The sequence below is a fragment of the Herpailurus yagouaroundi genome, unplaced genomic scaffold (assembly GCF_014898765.1).
Source record: "Herpailurus yagouaroundi ecotype Mexico unplaced genomic scaffold, PumYag 213, whole genome shotgun sequence".
Taxonomy (NCBI): domain Eukaryota; kingdom Metazoa; phylum Chordata; class Mammalia; order Carnivora; family Felidae; genus Herpailurus; species Herpailurus yagouaroundi.
In genome coordinates, this window is record NW_024412444.1 from 10851077 (window position 1) to 10865139 (window position 14063).

At 35.0% G+C, this 14063-nt stretch overlaps 1 protein-coding gene and 1 pseudogene across 31 annotated transcripts in view; one reads left to right on the top strand and one right to left on the bottom strand.

Moving 5' to 3' along the window:
* The window catches only part of SLMAP (sarcolemma associated protein), a 157597-nt gene that overhangs the window by 104701 nt on the left and 38833 nt on the right, over positions 1-14063 (bottom strand). The gene's annotated exons all lie outside the window — the stretch shown is intronic.
* Positions 4820-7154, top strand: LOC121016810 (pyruvate dehydrogenase E1 component subunit alpha, somatic form, mitochondrial-like; annotated as a pseudogene).

Here is a 14063-nt window from a genome sequence, read left to right on the forward strand (position 1 = left end):
ACACACACCATGGAATATTATTTAGCCATTAAAAAAATGAAATCTTGCCATTTGTGACAACATAGATTGACCTTGAGGGCATTATGCTAACTGAAATTGAGAGAGAGAAAGGCAAATACTGTATGATTTCACTTACATGTGGGATCTAAAAATAAACAAAAAAACAAGCTCATAAATACAGAGAACAGACTGGTAGTTGCTAAAGGCAGGGGGTGAGGGTAAGAAGAAATGGGTGAAGGGTGTCAAAAGGTACAAAATTCTAGTTATAGTACAGGGATGTAATGTATAGCATGGTGACTATAGTTTATATTACTGTACTGCATATATGAAAGTTGCTATAAGAGTAGACCTTAAAAGTTCTCAACAGAAGAAAAAAATTCTGTAACTATGTATGGCGATGGATGTTAACTAGACTTATGATGATCATCTTACAGTATATACAAATAGTGGATCATTATGTTGTATACCAACATTATATATCAAACTCATATAATGTTGTATATCAATTATACCTCAATAAAAAAAATTTCTATCAAAAAAGATGAGCAATAGCTGGAAGGGAAAGTGAAGTCAAGATAGTTTTTTTAAAAGAAAAAACATTTTTATATACGAATAAGAATAATCCAGTAGAGAAGAAGGGCACTTAGAAGGGCACCCTGAAGATTCAAAAATGACTTCTTAAAGGAACTGTCTATGCTGAATCATGAAGGCTGAGTAAGAGTCAAGATGAGTGGAGAAGGGATTTAAACAGAATGAGCAAACAGAGGTAAGAAACAACATGGGGGGCGGCAGTAGGGGGAGACTGAGGAGAAGGTCTGGCATGTGAAGTATAGCACTGAGGCTCAAGAAGTAAGAAGTCACCAAGCCTTTTAAGACATATCAAGCAGTACAACCTTTATCATATAGATGACAGGGTACTTGCCACTACAGGGTTTAGGAGGAAAGTACTGAGATCAAACTGACATTGTTTGAGGCGTACTAGATTGAAGGCAGAAAGACCAGTTATGAGGGTACTAAAATAAAGAAATAATAAGATTCTAAACTAGGATCTTAGTTAGTAGTGAAAGGGGTTTAGTGATTGATCCTATGTGTTCAGTGTTGAAGAAAGCAGTTTCCAGCGTGGGCTACTGGATGATAATGCCATTATCTATATTTGGAAATATTGGAGGGGGGTGGTGAGTGAATGATTCATTTCAGTTTGGAGTATATTGCTTTTGGAGTCTCTATAGGACATCCAAGTGAGTAAATGTCAGCAAGCAGAGGACAGAAAACTTGGAACTTAGGGCTCAAGATATCTGAAAGGTATCAGCATTTGAGTGGTTACTAATATTGTGATGTATGAAATGATCCAAAAGTAACAATCACAGGGAAAACAATGACTGAACTTTTAGAAACACTAGCATTTAAGGAGAAATTAATGGAGAAAATGCTTGAAGGGACACCATATAGGATAGTCAGGTATATGAAAATCAGGAAAAGAAACATCCAAGATGCCAGGGAAATGGCCAAGGGCTAACAATACCTCTCCCAGTGTAAAAAAGACACACCGTAAGTGATCTGAATAAGCTGGCAGAAATCAGAGCTCAAGTCAAGTCACCTAACTGACTGGACTTTCCGATTCTGTTGCATTAATTAATCAAAAACTAATAGGACCTACAGTGCCATCCCTTCCTGAGATCCTTAAGTAGTTAAGCCAATTTGAGTAGAAATACCTAAAGGGACCAGATACAGTTACACTACTACCTATAGGAAAAGATTATTTACAGTTTTAGTAGAAGAGTATTTATGGTTGCTCTATGTAAAGGAAATTGATAATATAATTCTTAATAAACCAAAAGTTGCTGGCAAGCATAATAAAATTAATAAGAATTTTTTTGCCTTTTATCATTCCTAACTTCTTGTTACACATTACCTATGACTTCACATAAGCTCAACTAACAATTAAAATCTTACAGCCTTGTATAACAAGTATGATAATGTAAAAATCCGTAATGTTAGTAATTAGGGGGAAATATCAATCCAATAAAAATTTATCAGAAACGGAAAGAATTTCTGAAGTTAGAAGAAAAAAGATAACTTGAAAGGCGCAGGGGGAGAATAAATAAAGCAAGGATCAAGTTCCATTTCTTGATTCAATGAATGTTCTACTTTATCACTTTTTGGCAGACAATTTGTCAAACTAAAAAATCACTTACTGTTGGATGACTGTACTGTAAGTGTACTAACTGGGAGTGACACAAGTGTTTGGTCCCACCCATACAGAAGAACTCCACAAAGAACTTTAAAAAAAAAAAATCAATAGGAAGCATATTTTCCTGTGAGTGTCTAAAGCAAATTTACTGATATAAATTGTAGACAGAATATGACAGGATTATTTATTCCAAATGAGAAAGTTAATAGCATTTTCGTGGAGTGGGATGGGTAACTCCTAAGGTGTGAGTCATTGGATTAAAGAACAACTGGATCCAGGATTTAGCCAAAGCTGTAAAAGCAGGATTCAGGCTACAGAAGAACAAACATGTGTTCTCTGCCTGGAAAGAAAAAAAGCTGCATTGAGTTAGTGCCTCCAGAGTTTGAATGAGTCACAGAGACAGAGTGGAGAAGATAGCACAACCAGACTCACCTTCAGCACATGGGGAAAATCTGTACTGTTTTCTTATCTTCTGATGTATTCCCTCTCTTAATAATTTACTATTAAAATTTTTTAAATTACATTCAAGAAAGCTAAAATAAAAGTTACTTCCGAATCTATTATTCCAAGGATCTGGATAGGCTTTGCCACATTGCTTTGTACATGAACTAGATCAACATACAAAGCAACATCACTAACACAATCTTTCTATCCAGCGCTATCAATTTTGCTAATTTAATATAACCAACTTGTTAAATATTTATTTCTGCGATCACTAGCAAGAAGGAATGTTTACTTGCTGTATACATTGATCTTGAATGAACTGACGGCTTATATCTTTGGCCTGTTTATCTACAAAAGTCTTGATGGCCTTCTTTTATGTTAAGAAGGACATTTTATGTGTTACATATTTTCACTTTTCTGTCAAAATAAATGCAAATGAAGTCCCATTTCCATTTTTCTCATTTTTCATGGAACCAAAGTTTTCAATGTTTTTTTAGATACCCATTAATTTTAATTGCCTTCACTTGGTTTTAGGTTCTGGTAGTTGCTCATCTACCAATAAATCCTGAAGTGGTTTCCATTATTAGTCATACTACATGTGTTAGAACTTTTCACTTGCCTACTCTAATCATTCCACGTTAACTATTACATCATAGAACTGTGTTCCTTCTCAAATCTAGTGCTATCATCTATTCTTTTAAAGAAACATTTTTGTGACTAAGTAATGATAAGAAATTTAATGGGTTTCAAGCAACTGTACTCCCAGGTATCTACCCAAGAGAAATCAAAGACAAAAAGAAATGTACACAAATGTTCCTAGCAGCAATAGTTCCTTGTTTATAATAACCAAAAGTTGGAAACAAACCAAATGTTTATCAATTACTGAACAAATAAAATATATCGGCAATAAAAGAGCGTCTGGGTTGCTCAGTTGGTTAAGTGTCTGATTCTTGATTTCGGCTCAGGTTAGGATCTCACAGTTCTTGAGTTGGAGTGCCACACTTGGCTAGGGATTCTCAGTCTCTCTCTCTCTCTCTCTCTCTCTCTCTCTCTGCCCCTCCCTCCCTCACTTGAGCATGTGCCCTCCTTTTCTCAAAAATAAACATTTTTAAATAAATAAAAATGAACTATGATATATTTTACAAGATAGATGAACCTCAAAAACAATGCTGAGCGAAAGAAGCCATTCACAAAGGAATTGAATATGATTTTGTTTATTTGTTATTTCTAGAATATGCGAATTTACAGAGACAGAAAGCTGATCCGTGGTTGCCTAAAGCTGAGTGTGGGATAAAGGACTGAATGCAAATGGGCAAAAGGAAATTTTTTGGGTGATGAGAATATTTTACAGCTGGATTATGGTGATGGTAACAAACTACAGATTTACTAAAAATCATTCACTTCAAGTAAACACAACTGACATGTACAATAGGGATATTTTATGGAGTGTAAATTATATGTTAATAAGACCATTTTTGAAAAGCCACTGAACAGAGGAAGGATAAGAAGAATAAATACAGGGATGCCTGAGCGGCTCAGTTGGTTAAGTGTCTGACTTCGGCTCAGGTCATGATCTCATGGTTCCTGAGTTTGAGCCCAGCATCAAGCCAGAGCCTGAAGCCTGCTTCAGATTGTGTCGCCCTCTCTCTCTGCCCCTCCCCAACTCGCTCTCACACGCACACGCTCTCTCTCAAAAAAAAAAAAAAAAAAAAAAATTAAAAAAATCTAAAAAAAAAGAATAAATATACACACACCCATATTGACCTTGAAATATAAAAATTTAAGGGGTTCAATTTGTCAATAATAAAAGTAGCAGGAAGTATTTTAAATAACAAATATTTCATGCTTCCAAGACTGACATAAAAGAAACATTTTCACAAGCTGATCATGGGAGAATAAACTGCCTGGAAAGCAGTTTACCAAGGTATACCAAGGGAGCTTTTTTTTTTTTTTTTAATTTTTTTTTTCAACGTTTATTTATTTTTGGGACAGAGAGAGACAGAGCATGAACGGGGGAGGGGTAGAGAGAGAGGGAGACACAGAATCGGAAACAGGCTCCAGGCTCTGAGCCACCAGCCCAGAGCCCGACGCGGGGCTCGAACTCACGGACCGCGAGATCGTGACCTGGCTGAAGTCGGACGCTTAACCGACTGCGCCACCCAGGCGCCCCCAAAGGGAGCTTTTAAAATGTGACTTTTGATTCACTTCTGAAAATTCAGCCTAAAGAATAAAAAAAAAAAAATGTGAATAAAGATAGATCTACGTATAAAGATATTCAGCAAAGCAAAATTTATAATAGTTTCCAAACTGGTAACTTTAACAATGGAAGGATGGTTAAGAAAATTACAGCCCATTCATGAATATCATACAGTCTTATAAAATGTTTGTGGGCCTATGGCCCAGTGTAGAGAATGACATCATCACCACCACTGCAGCTATTACCAGGGCCTGCACTCAAGAGGAAGATGCTCTAAGAAAAAGATACCCACCATTTCCTGACTATCACAGCTAGGAGAGTGCTTTCTTAGAGACATATCCTGTAACTTTGCAAATGATGCTACATTTGAAATTAAGAAATGTGACCTTCATGGATTAGAAGAGGGCCCTCCTATCATAACAGTGCTCATCAGGGAAGAGGGACTCAAATAGTAGAGAATGATCAGACTCTTCACCAAGAGCATTAACAGAATATTATTCATGGTTTTTATCGCTCATGAAGTGTCAAGAAGGTTGTGCGGAACTTGAGATTGGATAAATATCATGGATCATCTCATCTCAACCTACTGGGCTTTTGCTTTATTTGTGGCCCTTCTGTCCCAGAAATTTGTAGAGTTTACAGAACAAAGAGAAGGCTGTACTAAAGACAAAGAAGGATCAATGCACATGTATGCCAAGAACTGCTAGCTACTGGGGCAATGACATTGTCAGAGCTCAGGTCCCCCTGGGAGCCGGTATGGGTCTGGCCTGTAAATACAATGGAAAAGATGAGTTCTGCTTGACTTTATATTCGAAAATTACAATATGACAGTTTTGTGGAAATCAACCTTTATTTTCATCTGTGGGAATAACTGCTGTGGAATGGGAGCATCTGCTGAGAGAGCAACAGCCAGCACTGATTACTACAAGAGAGAAAATTTTATTCCTGGGCTAAGAGCAGATGGAATGTATGTTCTATGTGTCCAGGAAGCAACAAAGATCGTAGCTGCCTATCATAGATCTGTGAAGGGGGTCATGCTGATGTAGCTGCCGACTCACCAATATCCAGGACACAGTATGAGTGATCCTAGAGTCAGTTATCATACACAAGAAGAAATACAAGAAGAGTGACCTCATTATGCTTCTCAAAGATAGAAGAGTAGACAGCAATATAGCCAATGTTGAAGAATTAAAGGACAGTGATGTTGAAGTAAAGAAACAAATTGAGAATATGGTCCAGTTTGCAGCAGTTGATTATGAACTAACTTTAGAAGAATTAAGCCATCAATCTACACCAACAATCCACCTTTTAAAGTTTATGGTGTGAATCAGTGAATCAAGTTTAAGTGGGTCATTTAAAGGAAGACTGTAAATTCATCATTATGTCTTCAATAAAACATTCATAGTCAACTTTAAGAGATTTTGTGGTCTCAACTTTAAAAGGGCTAAAACCCATAAAACAAACAAAGCTTTGTGAATGTGTTTATGCTATGCTATAAAATTAGGTTTAAAATTTTGGGGAAAAAAATGTAATGGGTTCCAAAGGTTGAGTGATGCAGTGGAAAGCACAATGTCTTCCCTACATCCCACAGTTTCCTAATTTCCCTCCACAGAAGCAGACATGTTACCAGTCTCTTCTATATTAAGAAATGATTTTTTTTAACTGAAACAAACCAACGAATGTTTAAAACTCTAGCTCAAAATGTTTAAAGGAAAAACTCACAAATTCTTACATTCAGAAAAACATGGAGGAAGAAATATAAACACTATGTAATTAACATGACCCAAGTAGCAGATGATACAAAGGTATACATTTGGGAGTTAGGAGGCATTGCGTCAAATCTCTGGGAAGATAGAACAGGAGACTTGACATGTAGGGTAGGAACTCTCTCATATCTGTACTTAGACAAATAACTCATCCTAAAATAAAATCCAATCCTTAAGGCAAGAAGAATTCTTCCCTCTTCTGTCAGTGAGTCACAAAGCTGTCTTGAGCTGATTTTGTCTATCAAATCAGAAGACACAGCACTTTTCTCCTGTCATGGGAATTACATAAATATGTTTTATAAACAAAAGTTATTATAACAAGAGGAATCCTCTAATATGTTTTTAAGTAACAAACTATATTCCATAACTGTGGAGTCAAACTCCTGCTTTTGCTTCCTGACAATGTTACTCAACTAATTTGTTCTCCAACACAGAAATAATGACCCCTATAGTGGGCTATCTACTGCAGCTATAACCCTGCAGAGAAGGGGAGAGCTTCTAAAGATCTAAGAATAAATGTATTGAAATACAACTTTCATTCTTATCCCTCGCAGGGGAAAAAATAATCATCTTCATTATGACTGCCACCATAAACTGAGGTACCATACAGTGACTTGCTTACAGATGAAAATTTCCAAAGGGATGGAATAGCTGAGTCACTTTAATTAAGTATGTCATATATAGTCAGTGAAAGAAAATGATATAATATTATGAAAGTCATCTATTTCTGTAGTCTGTTAGGAGTTCCAAAATGAATTAACATGGTTGCTGACTCGGAAAGTGATTTTCACATACTCAGATTTCTCTCTTAAAGCATTTGGATACATTCTTTTTCTGGGATTAAGTTAAGTAACATCTATGCACCAACTGAGTCATTACTGTAGGTCATGCTCTACCAACAGTTTAGTTGTTTACCTTATGAAGTTAGCTTTTACTAGAATGGACTAATTGAGCTGTAACATTCTCTTGGGCTTTATGCTGGTTCCTAAATTTAAAATTGAAACATCAGTTGAAGAAAACTAGGTACAACCTAACAGCCTATGTAATTTAACTACAAATATATTAAGCTACATGCATTAGTTTCAGAACAAAAAGAATTGGAAAAAAAAAAAAAACACCTCTATAAAATCAAATGAGATTTTTACTGCTGAAAAAGTCTACAAAATACCCTCAACAATAAGATAATTTAGGCCCCAAAGAAGCTGCCTATACTAAACATAAGACATAATAGTAAAGCTGGGGGAGGGAAACGGAGACTTCAAAATACCTAAATAAAAAATCAGCTAAATTTCCAATGACAAATTTAAGAATTGCTCACTTGACTAACAATATTATTGGAAATAAATGACTGCATTAGAAAGAATCTTATATACCAGTAAAAATAGGTAACATTGATTGAATCCTTCCTATGTGCCAGATTCTATATTAAGTCCTTTACATGTATTATTAACTCATTTGATTCTCACACCCCTCCTATGAGGTATTATTACTATCCCCACATTATAAACAAGAAATCTGAGGCACAGAGAGGTTAAATTACTTGCCAGAAGTCACCAAGTGAATAGGAAGAAGAACCAGGGCATGAACCCACACAGTGATCTCTTAAACTGCAGTCCCTAACTCCCCCCTCTAACCTCCCAACTCTTAACCAGTCTACACACTGTCTTTTTAATTTTAGTTCAATTTCCCATTTCACAGATGAGGAAACTCTGTCCCCCAAGGTAGACAGAAAATTCATTCAAGGCTGAAAACTATTTTTTTAAGTAATCTGCCAGCCCAAAGTGGGGCCTGAACTCACGACCCCAAGATCAAGAGTTGCATGCTCTACTGAGCTAGCCAGGCATCTCGAGGCTTGAGACTATTTAATAACAATACTAGTACTAGGACTCAGGTTTCCTATTTACATTCTGCTTTCCTATTTCACACTGGGCTTTTCCTATTTTCCTGTCATTTTTCCTATTTTATACGAGCTTTCCCCATATTTTGTCTTTTAAAAAAAAATAATTTGGAAAAAAAATAAAAAATAAAAAAATAAAAAAAAAATAATTTGGGGGCACCTGGGTGGCCCAGTCAGTTGAGCGTCTGATTCTTGATTTTGGCTCAGGTCATGATCCCAGGGTTGTAGGACCAAACTCCATGTTGGGCTCTGCCTCAGTGTAGGGCCTGCCTGGGATTCTCTTTCTCTTTCCGCCTGTCCCTCTCCCCTGCTTGTGTGCTCTCTCTCTCTAAAATAATAAAAATAAACAAATAAATAAATAAAATGATTTGTTTTTCTGTGTATACTTACTGTTGAAGTCAGGAGAGTACAATAAAGTACAGAAGAAAATTAAAATCATTCCTCCCGGCTTCCAAGAATAACCCATGTCAACATTTTAACATACTTCTTTATATGCAATGTAAGGCCAACACTCTGCTTCCCTACCCCATATTTTCAAAGAAGTTTAGAGACATAATTTATATATAGTTGTATATTTACTTGACTTTTTCATTTACATCATTATTTTTCATGGTATTAAATATTTTTGAAAATATGACTAGCAAATGACATTTCATAAATTTCATTAATTTAGACTATATATGGTAAATTCTTGCAATTACTCTGTGATGAAACTGTTATACCTACATCTTTTTGCAACATCGCTGATAATGTTCTAGATTAGGTCCCTAGAAATGACATTACTAAAATTAAAGGGTATGACAATATCTAACAATTACGGGGTTAACACTATTGCCAAATTACTCTAAGCACTTCACAGATATTTGCTTGTTTAATCCTTGCAACAGAGAGAGCAAGGGACCCCATAAGAGAGGGAATGAATGCCTAGAGAATAAGTGACTTGCCCAAGATCATACAGCTAAAAACTGACAACCAGGATTGTCTACCTCACACCCAGGTAGTGAGGCTCCAGGATCCATGCTCTTAATCACTATGCTGGCCTATTTTACTTACACACTTTTTCAATGTGATGTGAAGTCTCCTAGAAGTTTACTACGAATGTACAAATATCCTCTCAGGAACCAGTAGTTTTAGTAAGCATCCCAGGAGATTCTAAAATTTGAAAGCCACTATCCTGATCTAAAAATTTTAAAAGAGAACGTTTAACGGCACCTGGGTGGCTCAGTCAGTTGAGCTTTCAACGCTTGATTTCAGCTCATGTCATGATGTCATGCCTGTGAGATCACGCCTGCACTGGGATCTGCACTATCAGTGTTTGGGATCCTCTCTCTCTGTCTCTCCCCTGAATGTTCTCTCGCTCTCTCCCTCTCTCTCTCTCAAAATAAACATTAAATAAATAAATAAATAAATAAGAATATTTAACAAAGCCTTCTCACAAAACCTCTGATAGTTACATTGATGTTTGAAAATGGATGCAAGAACCAAGTAAGAGAGTACACAAAAATGATTAAAATAAATCTTTATGACCTTGGATTAGGCAATAGCATCTGAGATATGACATAAAAAGCACAAGTGACCATATAAATGAAGAATTTTAAGATCATTAAAAATTACTTGAAAAATTAAAGGTAAGCTGAACTTCATCAAAATTAAAAACTTATCTGCTACAAAAGACACCATGAGGACAAATACTATGTTATTCCACTTACATGAGGCACTTAGAATAGGCAAATTCATAGAGCCACACAGTAAAAATAGAGGAGTTATCAGGGACTGGGGTAGAAGAAGGAGAGTTATTGTTTAATGAGTACAGAGTTTCTGTCTGGGGTGATGGAAAAGTTCTGAAAATGAATAAAGGTAACAGTTCCACAGCACTGTGAATGTATTTAATACCAGTGAATTGTACCCTTAAAATACTAAAAAATAGTAAATTTTATGTTATGTATGTTTTACTGTAATAACAAAAAAGGCACCATCAAAACAATCTATAGAATGGAAAAAAATTTTTGAAATCACTCAGCTGATAAGGGAATTATATCCAGAATATACAACTCAACAATAAAAAGATAAATAACCTAATTTTTAAGTGGGAAAAGGACATGAACATTTCTCCAGAAAAAAAAAAACATACAAATAGCCAGTAAGTACACGAAAAGATGCTCACAACATTATTAATTAGGGAAATGCAAAACAAAAATCAAAGTGAGGTATCACTTCATACTAGCTGGCTACAATAAAAAAGACAATAACAAGTGTTGACCAGGAAGTAGAGAAATCGAACCTTCATACACTGCTGGTAGAAATGTTAAATAGTATAGCCACTTTGGAAAACAGTTTGGCGGTTTCTTTAGACATTAAATATGGAGTTATGATATGACCCAGCAATTCTATTCCTAGGTATATAACCAAGAGAGCTGAAAACATATGTCCACAAAAAAACTTGTACATGTATGTTCACAGCAGTATTACTCATAATAGCCAAAAAGTAGAAACAACCCAAACATCCATCAACTGAGTATGTAGTAAAAGTGATAAATGAAATATGGCATATGCCTACAATGGAATATTATTTGGCAATAAAAGGTATAAAGTACAGATACATGCTACAACATGAATGAACCTTGAAAACACCAGAGTGAATGAAAGAAGCCAGACACAAAACTCCACATGTTATATGATTCCATTTATATGAAGTAACTCCTGGATAGGCAAATGTATAGAGGCAGAAAGTAGATTAATGGTTGCCAGAGGCTTGAAGAGGAGGAAATGAAGAGTGATTGCTAAATGGGTACAGTTTCTTTGGGGAGCAACAAAAATGTTCTGGAAATAAATAGTGGTAAAAGTTGTAAATTTTGTGAGCATACTAAAAACCACTAAAGTGTAAACTTTAAAAAGTTAAAAATAAACTAAAAATACATTTAAGAAATTCATGATAAGTACATAAATTTTGAAATAAAGCTCTTAGAAGTAGTAATTTAAGACTGTAAATATGTGAATTTTGAGAGAATTAGGGAAGAAACTCGACAGGATAAAGTCTGCACAGACAATGGAAATAAAGATAGAAATGTCAAAACTGTTGAAAAGTTAAGAACTAGAAAAGTACAATGTCAGGCAAACAAAAGTTTTAAAAGTTCTATTAAAAGTCACATTGAGGAAGACAGAAAAGTGAGTTTCAGAGTAGAGAAGAAACAAAAGAAAGAACCACCAAAACAAAATCATTCAATGTCTAATATAACATTAGACATTAAATAACTGTCTAAGCAGTTCCTTGATGACCTTGAAAAATACTTTAAGTTTACCTGTTAGTAAAGAAGAGGCCAAGATACGTATATGATCTAAATTTATAAAATTAAAGGAGATATGTACAAATTTCACCAAATGTAGAGCACTAGTAATTCAGAACAAAACTCAAATTTAACCAGAATACTTTGGGGCCATATGATAGCATTTGCTTTTACACAGCAAACTTATAGGACAAGAGGAACTGAATTATATTGGATTACCTGTCAACAAATCAGAAACATTCCAATTTGTCCTAAATAGGCTGAGGTAATAATGAAAGATGGATGATGGTACATGCAGGCTAGAATGTTAGCTTCGTAGAGTCAGGGACTTTGTTTTGGTTAGAACAGTGTGGGGCACATAGGAAGTGCTCAGTGATGGCTAAATCAATCAACAGGATTTTGAAATCTGTAGAATACTGTGTTTATGTTTTGGGAATTCACATGTAGATTAAGGAATTCTACACATCTAGGAACGGAATTGTAATGTATGAAAAGCCAGAGATATAGGACTAGAGTTTCAGAGGATGAAAAGAATTTCTCTTTAAATACCACACTGACTAGAGGTAGATAAGTCTATATAACTTGCTTGTGTTGTTAAATACTTAAACATATTCATAAATCTCCTCTATTTTTTACATTGTCAGTATAACAGAAAATATAATGGCTCCATAAACTTCTAAAAAATTAACATTTAATGGTAAAAATAATTATATATACATAGAATTCATCATAGACAAATAAAAGGAATATATAATATAGAAAATAAAATCTAAAGACAAAGATAAAATTTAAGTAAAATATAATAGACAAAATCAGTATCTACAAGATCTAAGAAGAAAACATAAAACCATGTTAAAACCTAGACAGTACTAACTCTAGAACAATGAGCACAGAAGACAAAGTTCCCCACCTTGAAAGAATTCAAGATAACAGAAAAGAAAAAAACTATAATGACAATCCCATAACAGAGATGAGAACAATTTCTAACAATGACCAATTTGGCTAAAGACATCCTACTGTAAAGCATTAGTATTTCATAAAAAGTTTCTATGCCTGTCATATAAATACTAAAATCAATACCAATAAAAGGTATTTACATAAAAATATCACTAACAAGTTTGCATTTAAACATTTAATTAACATAATTATGGCAACATTTTGTTTCTTAAATCAAAGTACTCTATTGTTAGAATGACAAATGGCACTATTCAGTTATTTCACTTTTCTTTTTAAACAAGATACCTGCAGGTAACAGACATGCAATTAAAGCTGTAGTTCAAATTCAAACAATTCACTTTGAACATACCAAAAAGATATCCCACTAAAATATCCTGTCATACTTCTCACATTTGAATACGATTTTAGATTCACCTCAGTTAAGGACTTGATTTAAAATCTAACATATCTGGGGCACCTAGGCGGCTCAGTCGGTTAAGTGTCCAACTCTTGATTTAGGCTCAGGTCATGATCTCATGCTTCATGAGATGGAGCCCCTCATTGGGCTCTGCACTGACAACATGGAACCCGCTTGGGGTTCTGCCTCTCTGCCCCTCCCCTATTCATGTGTATGTTCTCTCTCACTCTTTCTCTCAAAATAAATTAAAAATAAACATTTAAATATTAAAATGTCGGGATGCCTGGGTGGCTCAGTCGGTTGAACGCCCCATTTTTGGTTTTGGCTCAGGTCATGATCTCACAGTTCATGGGTTCAAGCCCCATATCGGGCTCTGCACTGACTGTGTGGAGCCTGCTTGGGATTCTCTCTCTCCCTCTCTCTCTGCCCCTCCCCTGCTTATTCTCTCCTTCTCTCTCTAAATAATTTAAAAAAGAAATAATAAATTAATAAAATAAAATCTAAAATATCAAGCAAAATTTAAGATGAAATGCCTTTATAGAGTTTCAACTCTAAAGTTTAGTAAAGAATGTAAACTGGTTCAAGTATGAGAGATCTCTTTTACTAACTGAAATTAACAATTGTGAGTACTTAATGTAAGCAAATTTAGATGCTATGCCATAAAACTTAAGGTATTTTTTGAGTTTTCCATTGATAGAGTTCATTTGATAATTTTTGAAAATCATATTGAAAATATTGAAATGAACTTTTAAATAGTCATAACATAGGAAATTAATCATACCTTAACTTTTATTTTGTTCTCAAACTGTTTTTCAAGACCCTGAGAAATTTACACTCAGTTTCAGGCATGTTATCTTAGAAGGAGAGCTAGATTTACAACAAGGAAGTGACAGTGCAGATTCTGGGTTTTGACATACATGCTTTACAAGA